This window comes from Colobus angolensis, unplaced genomic scaffold, assembly GCF_000951035.1.
Source record: "Colobus angolensis palliatus isolate OR3802 unplaced genomic scaffold, Cang.pa_1.0 Scaffold230, whole genome shotgun sequence".
Taxonomy (NCBI): Eukaryota; Metazoa; Chordata; class Mammalia; order Primates; family Cercopithecidae; genus Colobus; species Colobus angolensis.
In genome coordinates this window covers 3,696,019-3,712,131 of record NW_012115489.1, presented here as the reverse complement: position 1 = coordinate 3,712,131, position 16,113 = coordinate 3,696,019, and the positions used below count along the sequence as shown (strand labels likewise).

Genomic DNA, 16,113 nt, shown 5'->3' with positions numbered 1-16,113 from the left:
AAGTAAGCTCTAGGTCATTACAGAAGAGCAAGTCTCCTTTCATAGAAAATGCAGCTGCTTGTTACTCTCATGATGTTGCTAACAGGAAAGGGCTGATCTCTTGGAAGAAGGGCAGATGCTACATTAGGACTGAAAAAAAGACAAGCCTCTTCAAGTTTCTAGAAGAAACTGAATACAAACAGAAAAGTTCCCATTAAGTATTTCAAAAAGTCCATCTGGCAGTTGAAAGAAACAGAAAACAACATGTACTGAAATCAGAGAGCTCGACCTTCAAATCTCACACCTGCCATTATTAACTATGCGACCTCACAGAAGGAGGGAGCTTTTTTCCTGTTTGTTTTGTTTTTGTTTTTGTTTTGAGACGGAGTCTCTCTGTGTTGCCCAGGCTGGAGTGCAGCGGCGCAATCTCGGTTCACTGCAACCTCTGCCTCCCTGGTTCACGCCATTCTCCTGCCTCAGCCTCCCAAGTAGCTGGGACTACAGGTACATGCCACCACGCCCAACTTATTTTTGTATTTTTAGTAGAGACGAGGTTTCACCATGTTGGCCAGGATGGTCTCGATCTCTTGACCTCGTGATCCGCCTGCCTCAGACTCCCAAAGTGTTGGGATTACAGGCGTGAGCCACCGTGCCTGGCCGCTTGTATTTTTTAAAGTATTTCTGATTCTCAGAGTCTATAAAAGGGGGAGTAATATTGATGATCTCCTAGGAGTGTTGAAGAACACTTGGTGAATTGACTGGCACATATCAGGCTACTGGAGTCTATTACTTCCCTCCTTCTGTCCTCCCTCCTTCCCTCCCTTTCTGCCTGACAAACAAAGTTATCAGTTATTCTAGGGATAAATAACTTTTCAAAAATGAGATATCAGACTAGTGATCCCCATATTTCCAAGTGCTAATTGTTGTGGGAATTTTAGGGAGAGATATGGAACTGTGTGGAAACTATGCTGACTTTACAGGGAGGTTTTCTTCTTTTTCTGAAGTCATAAAGAATGTAAATATCATTACAGTTATCTCTTATTTTAAAATAAGCTCACTAGAAATCAACTATGAAACTATTTTGTCATGATAACATTTTAGTGGAAAATTTTAATTACTTTCTTAATATCCTCATGGTAAATTTTCTACACATACAAGTTTTCATCTCATTTTGGGTTATTGTGGAGACTTTATATTTTTCTAGAATTTATCTGCATACTTTTTAGCTGTACCTGTTTGCATTATTATATTTTTAAATGGTTTCTCTATGGACCAAGATGCATAATATTAATATTTCGTGAGGTCAGGAGTTCGAGACCAGCATGGCCAAAATGGTGAAACCTTGTCTCTACTAAAAATACAAAAATTATCTAGGCATGGTGGTATGTGCCTGTAATCCCAGCTACTCAGGAGGCTGAGGCAGAAAAATCGCCTGAATCCAAGAGGCGGAGCTTGCAGTGAGCCGAGATCACGCCATTGCACTCCAGCCTGGGCAACAGAGCGAGACTCTGTCTCAAAAAACAAAAACAAAACAAACAAACAAAAACAAAAACAAAAACAAAAAAAGATGAAAAATAATAAATAATAATAATTTAGCTCAGCCTAATTCAGGATACAAGACCGGCTGATCTATGTTGGGTTACAGCATAGACATGGGTCTGCAGAGCTACTGCAGAGTAACTCCTTAGAGTTACTATTGTACATTGCAACTGTATACAGGTCAATTTTCTCCCACTCTGTACTTTATGATATAGTTGTCATATCTATTTACCTACCTGTGTTATACATCTCACAAGACAATGTTAAAATGTTGTAATTTTTGCTTTAAACAGTCATACATCTTTTAAAGAAATTAGGAGAAGACAACTTTTTATATTTACCCAGGTATTTACCATTTCTGATGCTCTTCATTCATTCCTAAAGATCCAGGTTTGCCTCTGGTATCATTTCCCTCCAGTCTAATGAGCTCCTTTCCTTCATTCCTGTAGAGCAGATCTGCTGATGACAAATCACCTTTGTTTTCTCTGATCTGAAATTATCTTTATTACACTTTTATTCTCAAAGAATATTTCACTGGATATAGATTTCTGGCTTGATGGGTGGTGGTTGCAGTGGTTGTTTTTCTTTCAACACTTTAAAGATTTTTGTCTCACTGTGCTCTTGCCTTCAAGTTTCTGAGAAGAGGGCAGAAACTTTATTCATTCATTATTCATTCAAAGCATTGTTTTCTTGTATATAACGTGCCACTTTCCTCCAGCTGTTTTCAAGATTTTCCCTTTATCTTTAACTTCCAGAAGGCTGATGTGCCTAGGCATAGTTTTCTTTGTGTTTATGCCACTTGAGCTTAGCTGGATAAATCTGGACACTTTCTACTTCTGTCAAAGTTAGGAACTCTTCAGCCAGTTTTCCTTCAAATATTTTTTTCAGCCCATTATCTCTCTACTCTGTGAGACTCTGGTTACACAGAGTCTTTTGATATTGTTCTTTAGGTTCTCAAGTCTCTTCATTTTCTTCTCTATTTTTTCTCTTTTTTCTTCAGATTGGATAGTTTCTATTGATCTATCTTTCCATCCATGGGTTCTTTCCTCTGTCATCTCCATTTGGCTCTGAATTTCCTTCAATAAGTGTTTTATTTCAAATACTGTTGCTTTGATTCCTTTTTATGGTTTCTGTTTCTCTGCTGAGATATCCTATCTTTTCACTAATTTTGAATGTGCTTTTCTTCATATCACTTAACATATTTATAGTCGCTGCTTTAAATCTTGGTCTGCTAAGTCCAACATCCAAGCTGTCTTAAAATCCTTCTTTCTCTTAAGAATGGGTCACGTGCTCATTTCTTTATATGTCAAGTAATTTTGCTTGTATCTGGAACATTGTAGTGTTAAATTCCAGATACTCTACATTCTGTTATATTTTCCCCCAAACTGTAAACTTTTTTGTTTTAGCAGGCAATTAACTTGGTTAGATTCCAGCTGTAAACTCCAACATTTGGCTGGCACCTCAAATCTCAGCTCCATTCCTTTGGCTTTAGAAGGGACTTTTAGAGTCTGTTCTGTGCATTCATAAATCAGGTGTTAGCCAGAAATCTGAGCAGAGTTTATACACAGAATTTGTAGCTTTCCCTTTCTGGCTTTCTCCAAGGACATCCTTACTTTCTCATGGCTCTGGTTGCTCTGTCTTCTGGCTCTATAAGCCAATAAGATTGAGGGTTTCTCTGTTATTCTCAGCAAACTAACACAGGAACAGAAAACCAAATACCGCATGTTCTCACTCATAAGTGGAAATGGAACAATGAGAACACATGGACACAGGGAGGGGAACATCACACACTGGGGCCTATCAGGGTGGGGGAGGACAAGGGGAGGGAGAGCACTAGGACAAATACCTAAGGCCTGTGGGGCTTAAAACCTAGATGATGGGTTGATGGGTGTAGCAAACCACCATGGCACATGTATACCTGTGTAACAAACCTGCACATTCTGCACATGTATCCCAGAACTTAAAGTACAATAAATAAATAAATAAATAAATAAATATCCAGTAAATCATGCTATAAAAAATGATTCAGGGTTTCTTTCTGTTTTTAAAACCCTGTACGCTGTTGCTTTTGGATTGCTTTTTGAAAGCAATCTGTGTCCCAAAACAGGGAGGGAAGTCTCCCCACACTGTTTCTTTCTTCTAAATGACAATCCAGAATCTGCCCCCAGAATCTACCTTTCCAGTTCTCTCAAATAGTTATATTTTTATTTTGTTTATAGTTTGAGGTTAGTCTAGTAAGAGCTTACTTGTCCCTACTCTGAGCAAAACCAGACCATGTATTTGCTTTAGGTTTTCAACTTTGTCACTATAGGGTCATTTTCTCATAATTACTTTCACTTTTTTTGGTATCTATATTATGCCTCCATTCTCATTCTTAACCTTTTTGCTCTTTTTTTCCTTTGATCAGGCTTACAACTTTTTTTTCTTTTTCTTTTTCTATTTTGTACAACTTTTCAAAGAACTGCTTTTGGAATTTATGTTTTTTTTTTCTTTCTAGTTGTTTCCTTATATTACAGCTTGTGTTTTTGTAATTCTGGGAGGAAAACGTAAGAAATAATTGTACATTAACATTTGAGCTGGACCAAGAGTTGAAAGATTAATTTTTCATCTTAATTCATCTATACCAAGGAAACAGATGGGGGCTTAGGAGAATAGAGAAGCAGCAGGGGAGGAAGAACCCTCCTACCCACTTCCAATGTCTTATTACCATGGACCATTTTATTTGCATCTCAGGACAATTTCCCTGTTGGTCTGAAGTTTGTACACATCTTACTCTAAAGGCCTGCTTAACGGCATTGGTTGAAGAATTGATGACAATAAACTGGAATAATCCAGCCTAGCTTTGACATCAAAGAGGAACAAGGACAAAATCAATGAGACTAGAGGAATGAAACTGTTTCTCCAAGAAGACATAACTGGACTCGAACTAAGGTGTTTCCAAGTGGAACCATGCTCAAGGAATGGACATGGAAGTTACACATGTGGCAAAGGTCTCTGCTTAGAATGGAGCTTTCCTCTAAGCTGATACAATACTGTTGCTTGTAACCACTTACAAAACCTGGATTTTGTAAAGTGGTAGCAATGAAACCTCAAAAGGGAAGCTTAGCTGCAAGCATCAGCACTGGCCAGCTCTTGAGCGCTCCAACTCACCAAACCTGGAGAGGGCAGTACAGCAGGAGGGACAAGAGATTCCTGGTGAGGTCATTCGTGTGCCAACTGCTCCTCATTAACAGACATTTGGGGCCCCTCCTCGTCTTGTTTTAAGGAAGATATGCTCCCTCAGCTCCAGCCAAACTGACTGGCTGATTGTCTCTGGGATACGCCTGAGTGTTCAGGGCACACTGTTTAGGGCAAAGCACAGAAGGGATTCCAAAACATGCTGTAGCCCATGAGCAAAATGCTTTACCTTGAGAGCACAAGAAAGTCTAGTCCTTCAAGCAAATGAGGCTAAGTGTATTTTCTTCTATTTTTTGCTGCCTACAGAGCTCAGCATAAAGCACATTTGATAAATATTTCTTGATGGATTTCCATCTTCCATATTTTCCATCTTTTCATCATTCCATTTTTCTTTTTATATTTACTCCCATCTTTCATCTCAACTCCACCATCTATTTTATTCCTACAGGCAGAACAATGCAGTCTTTCAGTTACAAACTTCAGGGAGAAAACAAGGTTTTCTGAGTCTGAGACTGGGATGTCCAAGATCAAACACCAACCGTGACCACTATGACATTTGGAAACACTTTGTGGTGGGCAGAACGGTGACCTTCCAAAGTTATTCACGTTCTAATTTCTGGAACCTGTGAATATGTTACCTTACATGGCCAAAGGGACTTTGTGGATGTAAGTTAACGATCTTGAAGTGGAGAGATTATCCTGGATTGTCCAGATAGGCTCAATGGAATCACAAATGTTCTTCAAATGTGAAAAAGAGAGGAGAATTACTGACAGAGTGATACACTGTGAGAAAAAGCCGACTGGCCACTGTTGGCTTTAAATATGAAAGGGGGCCATGAGCCAAGAAATACCAGCAAACTCTAGAAGTTGAGAATGGAAGGAAACAGGTTCTTCCCTGGAGCCTCTGGAATAAATGCAGCCTGCCAGCATCTTGATTTAAGCCCATTAAAGCCCATTTCAGATTTCTGATGTCCAGAACTATGAGAAAATATACTTGTGTTGTTTTAAGCTATGAAATCTACAGTAATTTGTTACAGCAGCAATAGGAAATTAATATACCCATCCTGATGTTTATTTCATTCCTGCAAATTTTTTGATTTTTCTGAACTGTAAACTCTTGTTGAGATGAATGTTTCGTAAGCCAAAGGACCCTCTGAATGCACTACTTAGTTTTCAGAACTACATTATTTTCCTCCTTGGTCTGTACATTGGTGCTTAATAACCTGCGGTTGTAAAATCACCTATAGGTGCCATATCTGACACAGGATGTATCATCATGGAAGCATTAAAGTCAGAGGTTTACGTTTCCTTAACAAGCTATTTTTATCTTATTTTATAATTCTTTGTATTTATAATTCAGCAATTTGTGCAAGGGTAACAGTCTAACAATTTATTAACCACATGGACCCCTATAATTAAAGATAATGGGTGCTGTCCGATATGCTCTACCAGTGCGCACCAGATGAAAGTCAGTCCTAATCGTGAATGTCCTAACAATTATACTTCTTGCATACAGATAGGGATATGGTCTAATGAATTAATCCTTGCTGATCAGGATAACCCGACAGGCCAACTAGGTTGAAACAATTCAGTTGGATTATACAATGGTGAGAATGCTGATAAAAATAAAAAAATGTTACATTGTACTTTAGTAACTCTATTTCTTTGGACTCATTTTGTTACTGAATAAATACATTTGCTAATGGTTTCTTGGTGCAACTTTGCCCTGTAATTGTGAAATGCTCATTGATAGATAGATAGACAGATAGATAGATAGATAATTCAGGTTAATAGAGGTGGGTCTACCTAGCAGGCTGGCTGAATTATCTGGTTTCCCATCATTACCGCAGCCAACAGCAACCCTTAGCTTTTGCAATATCTTCCACATCTCACTCTTCAATTAGAATCTATCCTATATAGCACGGCTTCATAAAAATCCCTGCCAGAACTTCTACTCAAACATAGTCAAAATAGCTGGGGAAGTGAATTCCAGAAGTCTGGACCTGATGTCAATAATCTTTAAAGTACAAAAGAGAGAACTAAGCATTGTTGGCAGAAATACACATGTAATTGAAACTGCCATAATGGGAAACTACCTAAAGAAATAATAATCCCCAAGGGAATTAGGTCTCATCTGTCACATTAGGGTTTCATAAATCAACTCAGACAACATAAGTAGGAATCTGATGAGTCACTTAGAAAGTTAAGAACAAAGGGGAGCATTTAGACAACGGTTGGTGTCAATTCAGGGAATACCAGGGGCTACAGACACAGTGGTTGGGAACCCAGGCTCCATGAATGAGAAAAAGCTTGTCAGCGCTTGGGAGAAATCTCTGCACTGGGCCAAATGCTGAGCATGGCAAACATTGCTGTTGGACTTCAGTATAACCCCTGCCCCCACCAGAAACTCCTTGGGGGCCCTAGTGGCCTTATATTGTCTCTTGGATATCCAAGACAAGGAGGTGACTTGTGTGAACCTGAACTTCTCTGACCATGTTATTTTTCCTGAAATGTTTTATCTCTTCTTCTCTAAGTCACTGCAAATAATTAGTAGATATATAACTGCCCTTACCACCGCCAAAGTCTATTATTACCTCCTCCCATTCAATTTATTCGCCCATCAAAACCAGACAATTTCCCTAATAGCAACTCTTTTTCTAATACCTTCGAAGGATCTTCTCTGTATCTGTAACAAATTCCAAACTCCTTAACCTGGCATCAAGCGCCTCTAAGAGTTGTTTCTCATCTTATCAACCATGGATTGCCATCATTTTGCTCCAAGTAAAGGCAATCTTTCTGTTTCCCCTACATGCTTCCTGTGCTTCTCCACACCCCTATGGAACCCTTTAGCCTCGATTGTCTTTTTCTGTATCTGCATTCTAGAGTTTTTCACAGCCCACTCTAACACCACCTTCTTCATCATTCTCCCTTCTTCCGCTACAACATTCAGAAGTTATAGTTCCTACCTTTGAACTCCAAGGTCAGCCACATCTCGATGATACCACTTTCTACTATAGTCCTTGTGCATGTAGTTCACTCAGATTGATAGGTTGTCAGAATAGAGGGCTATCTGTGAGGTATTCCTGCATCTCCCACCTAGCAGACTGCCTTGCTCTTAGGTGCTTAAAAAGGAGTTGCTGAAGAAAATATCCTAAGGTGTTTATTTACTATGCTGTGCCACTCTAAAATTATAAACATGCATTTTAATAGGTATTTTAGTTCCAGATAAAATAACCCAAAGTCATAATGTGGGACTTTTCAGAAGATGAATTCGTGAGGTATTTTGGGGAAGGTGAGAATGTTCCTCCATCAATCATACTTTATGGCCATCATGTCTTCACTTACAAGCAACAGCCACCCTTGCAAAAAGTCACTTCATGACCCCTCAACACACTTCTCACCATCGTAGAAGAAGCTGGCTCCTGGAAAGGTAGCTGAAGCAGACACTGTTGGTTTATTGGCCACCAGGCGTTTCTCTCTTCCTTTACTTTTTGTTCAGGTCTTCACCTCTCCTTTACATGACTCAAAGAGCAAATCTTCATTAATCTTAAGTAGATGTTTCATTTCTCATGTCAGTGATTGGTTCAGAAAGAAGCCTGTCTGGGGGGTTCTAAGAAGATATCCTTACTTATTAAAAAAGATCCACAGAAAAGGCAGTCTCTCTTCTGCTGGACACCCTCTAGATGTCCTATAGATCATGTAAAGTCCAAATTGTTTGTTCTATAGATGTCAACTACCGTAAAACTATCAAATCTCATAACTTTAGATTTTACTAATTTGATGTTTTCTGTAAGACTGTGGCTGAACTGAATTTCATCTTTTTTCCAACTTTTATTTTAGACTTGGGGTATATGTGAAGGTTTGTTACAAGGGTATATTGTGTGACGCTGAGTTTTAGAGTACAATTGAACTCATCACCCAGGTAATGAGCTTACTGAGAGTAAATTTCCCAACAAGAATTTTTTCAAACCTTGTCCCCTCCTGCCCCCTCCTGTAGTCCCCAGTGTCTGTTTTTTCCCATCTTTGGGTCAATGTGTACCCAGTGTTTAGCTCCCACTTATAAGTGAGAATAAGCAGTATTTGGTTTTCTGTTTCTGTGTTATAAATTTCATCTTTGATTAAAAGAATCTTGTAAAACCAATTCACAGTGTAAATAGCATTTTAGGAAGCATTGTTAAAAAGAGGTACTAAGTAGGATGATGAATAAATTGATAGATGAATGACATTATATTTTGTTCATTCATTAATTTAACTATTAATTGATGAGCCTTTTTCAGCTATGATTACAAAGTTCTATCTGTCATCCTGGAGGAATTGTGAAGAATCACAAAGAGTAAATTATGTCAAAATAACCTTGTTGATTTTAATATGCCTTCTCCCAGAATGATGGATGACTGAATAATGCTGAACACAATGAATCTTAATTTTATCAAGGCTTTTGATATGTCTTTTAGTGTGACATTTCTTTCAATAATACTTTTTTTTGTACAAAACAGTTTATAATTCAGTTTTCATTAATAACAACAAGAACAGTCTCAATCCATGACTGAGATTGGATTTCTTCTCAATAAGTCAAAATTCATGAGAAGTAAACTTACCTTTTTGGGTAAGTACAGTATAAATAACTAGACAATGTGACAATTATTGATTCTTATTTCAAAGAAGGTAAAAATGTAACCGATGAGTTTTATATGAATCATTAGATTTGGTCCATATGTCACAGTAGTTCCCTTCCTCTTCCCAGAAATGCTCCTGGTATTAATTTGGATGTTATAAAGCAGCTGAGCTTTGGAAAGTCTGTACGTCATGAGAGTCAGCGAATGCACAATACAGTAATCATCACATGAGTGCAGCCTATCACAGAGTAGCACTCCTGAAAATATCAAACAGAAGGAGGGAGAGTCATGCTGGTGGGTTCGCCCCTTGGACATCCTTACTGATGGGCAACCATCTAGTTTTAAAAATCTAGGCTCCACCAACTGGCATCGGTTGGTCAGGAGTGATTTCTTCCAATGCTGCTTCCATGATGCAAGCAAACAGTCACCACTTTTGTTCCACTGTACCCCCACGCCCTGAAACTCACAAATGCCTTCTTGATGGGCTGGCTCCTGGAACGTACAGCCCCCACAGCTGATTTCCTTTCTGGCAAGATGCCTCCTGGTAAACATCACTGGGTGAGCAAGAGGATGTGTGGGTCCAGAGTGCTGATATAGGTCTGTGATTCTGATTATGCCTTTGGTCATTGGTCATCATTGTCTTCAAACTGCATATTATGAACACCAATTGTATTGGGGACCGTTGGGCATGGAGGGGAAGGCTTGTTATTTTCTATTCAGAGAACAGTTATTAGAGTTTACCATCTTCAGACTTCTATTGCTGTATCTTAGGAATGAAGGGAAGACAGGATGTGGACTGGAATCTTCTGTGCCCGGAAAATAATAAGAAACTTGATTGTGGCTCAGCTGTATCATCACCCCTGCTCTCTTGGCTCTTGTTTACAGAACTCAAATTGGAAGATAGGCATATTCCTTATCTTAGGGCAGTTTTCTCAGATGTAGATTCTGAAATGAAAGAGGGAAGTAGAGGAAGATGGATGATGGGCAGGGAAGGGGAAAAAGTCAAGCAGGGGACTGTAGTTTATGAGAAATTTCAGAAAGGGGATGTAGGCCTGATCCTGCAGGAGAACTCCGGAGTGTGAATCATGTCTCTGAGTTTTTCCCAAAGGAGGCAATGAATCCAGGCTTTCCCTCTCCTTTGCCAGTCATTGGCTAAGGGCTGTGCAGGGAGGATGCAACCCCTTAGGCACTTCTGGTTTTCAGGTTTGTAGACAAAGGGGCAGTCATCTGAGAGAGTCACAAGGGTGAACCTAGAAAAAAAAAATCACACAGAAGCTAGAGGAAAGGCACACCAACATGGCAAAATGGATCTGAGGGGATGTGAGAAGAGCAGAGAAGTGGCCACTACGCTACTGGTCAGAGATGCCCATCCTTTAGCCAAAGGTTGTTCTATATAGCTGTCAATGCCTGTCTCAGGAACCTTTCAGATTATGATTTTGTGAGAGTCATGCTAAAACCTAAATACAATAGGATTAGTACATACATAGTGCAAATTATAGTCTATATTTGAAAACTGATGGCCAAAATATTTTAAGGAATCTTGAAAACCATTAGAATTATTGGCATTTGATTTTGTCATTTTCTCTGCATCCCTGACCTACCAAAGTAGTCTCCTCTACTTGTTTTAGCTTGGCCAATCCTTTATATGTGTAAATACATCCTCCTCCAGAAAGGCCTCCCTAATACAGTGAGATGGCAGCACTATTACCCAAACTTCTACCATTTAATGAACACTCATGTTATTCATTTTTATATAAACATTAATTTTCCAAACAGACTGCACGATCCTTGAAGACAGGGATTTTGCCTCATCCTTCTTCTTACCCCTCCACCTCCAGCATCCACCAGGGTGCCCTACAGTCCGTCATAGCATGTGAATGAACACTTAATGATTGACAAGTAGTCAAAGTGAATGTCCAACTAGTGCTTTGTGATCATCTTCATTTTCCTATACTGCTTATGAAAACTGTTGACAAGATACTAATCAAAAACATATTTCATTGAAAAGAGACCATTTTCAATATATGTTACCCATTCTGTTCAATTTCAGGGACCTTGATGTTACTCAAATTTAGACAAGAATGACCAGCCCATTTGAAGATAGCTATAGATATGAATATGGATATAGATATATACACATATACACATGCACCAGACAGGTAAGAGGTGGTGCATTAGAAAGAACACAGGACTGGAATTTGGGAGATGCCAATCTCATGTCAGCACTGCTCCCATCTCCTCATGAGGCCTTCCTTAGCCATTTCATACTTTTGTGTTTCAGCTGAAGGAAATATACTGCATGATCTCTAAAGTCTCTTCAACCCCAAAAGTTCTACTAGTTGTGTTTCTTTATTTATGAAGGAGTGCAATCCAAGAAGACAAATATAACCCTTGCTTCAACTTTTGCTTCCTCACTGTGCTCAATCAACATGTATTCACAATGATGTTACGCCACATGTCCAATCTTGAAGTTGACTTATGCTCCACCCAGAGGGAGGAAATATGTGAATGGATTATTAAGGGATAAGAGAAGGAGCTAACAACAGAAGACATTGTGGAAAGTTATCTATTCATTCATCAAGCATGAGAAACTGGGTTAGGTCCAGGAGATCTGAAAGAGGCACAGTCCTTGCTTTTATGGAACTCCTAGATTGATACTTAGAACTTTCAGTCAATCGGGAGAAAATAGTGGAGGTGATTTTGCTTTTCATTGAGGTAAACCCTACCAAAAATATTTCATTATTATTAGCTCTTCCTCCATTCATATTTTGTGCATCTGACTTTCCTTCTTTCTTTCTTTCTTTTTTTTTTTTTTTTTGAGATGGAGTCTCACTTCTTTGCTCAGGCTGGAATGCAATGGCCCAATCTCGGCTCACTGCAACCTCCACCTCCTAGGTTCAAGCAGTTCTCCTGCCTCAGCCTCCTAGGTAGCTGGGATTATAGGCATGTGCTAGCACTCCTGGCTAATTTTTGTATTTTTAGTAAAGACAGGGTTTCACTATGTTGGCCAGGCTGGTCTCAAACTCCTGACCTCAAGTGATCCACCCGCCTTGGCCTCCCAAAGAGCTGGGATTACAGATGTGAGCCACCACACCCGGCTGACCTTCCTTCTTTCTAATATTCTAAAGAGTACTGAACTCTGATCCAGCATCCCTGGTTTCTAATTTCAGTTCAGCTTCAAACTGTGTGATCTTAGGCAACAAGGCCAAGCCCCAATGCTTAGTTACCACCTCTCTTCAAAGAGTGCCGAACACTTGTTTCTCATGCCTCAAGCAATTTTTATCAGGACATAAAGGTATTCAGCATAACAAAAAAAGTGTATAAGAACTATATTATATAAGATGATTTTATTAACTAGTCAACAGTGATGCCATTCACCCATTTGAAGTTGCTTCTTCTCCCTCAAAGGAAAAAATAATGAATTTTTAAATTGTTTTATATAGTAATTTATTTTGCAAGTTACATTTTTCCTTTAGTATAGAGGTTTATTTTCTACATTTTGAAGAACAATTAATCTAGTTGCTCATCAAATTGCTGTACAACTTTATATATTATATTATTTCATTTCCTTATTCCAACTCAGAAACTATGGAGATCTATTTCTGTGGAATAAGGAGGGAGGATATGCTAAGTTTATTTAATAAAGACTCATGAAAAGTTATCCAAAAAAATTTCCCTTCTAGGTCACAAAAATATGATCTCCTGCAAATAGCTGAATCTAAAAGACCCATCAGATGGCCAGAGAGTCCCTGAAAGTGCTACTAAATCAACCCTTACTCTAAAAATCAAGAAAAGAAAGAAGACTTGAAGAAGCTCGGATTTGACAATTCTGACATTTGGAAAATCAAGTCAGCAAAGAAAGCTGCTGTCAAAGAATGTGAGCAAGGCCATTTACAATGTAACCATACCTACTCATTCAGCTCTGTATCCTTTCACTGTCTCTTTCAACATTCACTGAGCATCAAGTATGTGAAAGTGCTGCACTTGGTACTGAGCAGAACACCAGGCTCTCACTGAATGCTCCCATCACTGGTGGACTGGTCTATTAGCAAAATCGCAGAGCAGTGGAAAATATTAAAGCAAGATAACACTGAATTGAACAAAGCCACATTTGAAAGGCAATCTTTTAATATCAGGTTGAACAGCTCTTCCTATTTGCCCATCTGCTAACCTTTAAAAGATTCCTCTCATTGCTGATATGGCCAGTTGCCCCATGAGCACCCAGCCTGCCTTCAATAGTGCACAAAGGGCATCTTTGTTTTCCTCCCAGTGAACTCAGAGGCCAACCCAGGGAACAGTGAAACACCCAGGATGGAAATGAGGTGTCTCCGTGACAGCAGACTCCTTCTTTTGACCCCATTTATCGAGATCAACATGCCTGAGTCACCAGTAGATGAAACCAATGATTGTTTTACTCGGCCTTCCCCAGAGTCACCCCCTGAGTCAGTGGGTAAACTGGGGTAAGAACTCAGCCTTGTCCTATGAGCCTGAGCGGGTCTACTATATTTATCCAGGGTCTCATGATTCTTAGTGCTTTTGCTCTGCCCTCTAATTTGCACTGTGCCTGCTATAATATCTAAACGGGAAGTTGCCAGCTAGAATGGTCATTATCCGAGAAATCTATTTAAACATGTTTATAAGGTCAAATGAAGTGGGTGGTGGATAAGCTAGACAGAAAACAACAAAAGCTTTGGCTCAGCATAGCTAGTGAGGCTAAAGCTCAAGAGAGAAGTGTTTTCATGTCGAATTTGCACATGGTAGAAAAAGGCAGTCTAAGCATAATTATATATAAATGCAGGAATGAGCAGTCAAAATATTAAAACAACCAAATGATTTCTATTTAAGAAGCTGGACAATGGAATTGACTTATGGTAAGTCAAGGGAATGTCAGTTTGAGACAGCATGCCAGTAGAGCAGAGCCCAAGATCAAATTTTGGAAACGCACCTAGTATATCCCAACCAGAGGGAAGAGCTGGGATGATTAAGAAAGATGCCCAGAATCAACCAAAAATGACCTGGGGGAGACTTCACAATAGAATAGTGAATACTATTGAACAAGAGGGAAATAAGGAAATGAGAAAAAAAAAACCGTCATATCTCTGGGAGCCCAAGCTTGGATTCTTATATATTTAAGACTTTGAAGAACAGCTCTCTGTACCAAAGAAATCCACATCTTAGAGTTAGGAGTCAACCATTTCATTATGTGACTGACCTCCAGGCTCTGCCAAGCCATTCTTCAACATCAAAGAGGAGGGAAGAGAGGAAAAGAAACTATTGTCATCTGTCACTTAATGGTAGGGATACGTTCCTTCTGAAATGCATCATTTAGCGACTTTGCACTTGTGTGAACATCATCGTGTACTTACACAAACCTAGATGATATGGCCTACTATACACCTAGGATGTAAGGTATAGCCTATTGCTCCGACACTACAAACCTGTACATCATGTTACTGTACTCAATATTGTAGGCAATTATAGCACAATGGTAAACATTTTTGAATCTAAACATAGAAAAGGTACAGTAAAAATACAGTATAAAACATTAAAAAGGGTACCCTTGTATAGGGCGCTTACCACGATTGGAGCTTGCAGGCCTGGAGGATGTTCTGGGTGAGTCAGTGAGTGAGTGGTGAGTGAATGTGAAGGCCTAGGACACTACTGTATACAACCATAGACTTTATAAACACTGGACACTTAGGCTACACTACATTTATTTAAGATTTTTTTCTTTCTTCAATAATAAATTACCCTTAGCTTACTGAAACTTTTTTACTTTATAAACTTTTTAATTTTTTTAACTTTTTGACTCTTTTGTAATAACATTTAGCTTAATAACACTAATACATTGCACAGCTGTACAAAAATGTTTTCTTTCTTTGTATCTTTATAAGCATTTTATATTAACTTTTTTCACTTTTTAAACTTTATTGTTAAAAACTAAGACATAAATGCAAACATTAGCCCAGGCCTACGCAGTGTCAGGATCATCAATATCACTGTCTTCCACCTCCACATCTTGTCCCACTGGAAGGTCTTCAGAGGTAATAACACGCATGAAGCTGTCGTCTCCTATGATAACAATGCCTTCTTCTGGAATCCCTCCTAAAGGACCTTCCTGAGGCTGTTTTTTTTTTTTTTAATAAGTAAAAGGAGTACTCTAAAATAGTGATGAAAAGTATGTATAAGTCAGTAACGTTGTTTTCATTATCATTTTTAAGTATTATGTACATGTACAATGCATAATAGTTGTGCTAGACTTTCTTTTCCTATTTTTTTTTTCCTCTTTGAGACAGAGTTTTGCTCTGTCACCCAGGCTGGAGTGCAGTGGCACAGTTGTGGCTCATTGTAGCCTCAAACTTCTGAGCTCAAGTGTTCCTCCCATGTCAGTCCCCTGAGTAGCTGGGATTACAGGCACATGCCACTGCTCCCTACTGGTTTTTTTTTTATATGGGACCACCGTCCTATATGCGGACCATCATTGGCCAAAACATCATTATGCAGTGTGTGACTGTATCTCCTTATTCCTGTTTCTGAGAAACAGGGATCTGAGTCGGCGAGGCTTTCAGTGGCAAAGAGAAGTGTAACATCTGAGAATGCTTCCCACATATTCTGCATGAGCTAGGATGGTAGTTTACAAAGATTGAGCAATTAAATAAATTCTATGCCACGGAAAGAAATCTGGTATGGCTACTGTTGGAAAATTTGATACACGTGCGCATAGAGTCATTAAATCATAGAGAATAGTTAGTGTTTCTTATTTTGTTATAATTAAATTAATTTAGTGACCTCCTTTCCAAAC

General features: G+C 39.0%; 1 long non-coding RNA gene across 1 annotated transcript; it reads right to left on the bottom strand.

Annotated features, from left to right (window-relative positions):
• Positions 1 to 8,138: 8,138 nt before the first annotated feature.
• Positions 8,139 to 13,340, bottom strand: LOC105513507. The gene is made up of 2 exons (XR_001002036.1): positions 13,220 to 13,340; positions 8,139 to 10,561 (listed from the first exon to the last, which is right to left on the bottom strand). It is a non-coding gene; the product is annotated as an uncharacterized LOC105513507 (long non-coding RNA).
• Positions 13,341 to 16,113: the final 2,773 nt, after the last annotated feature.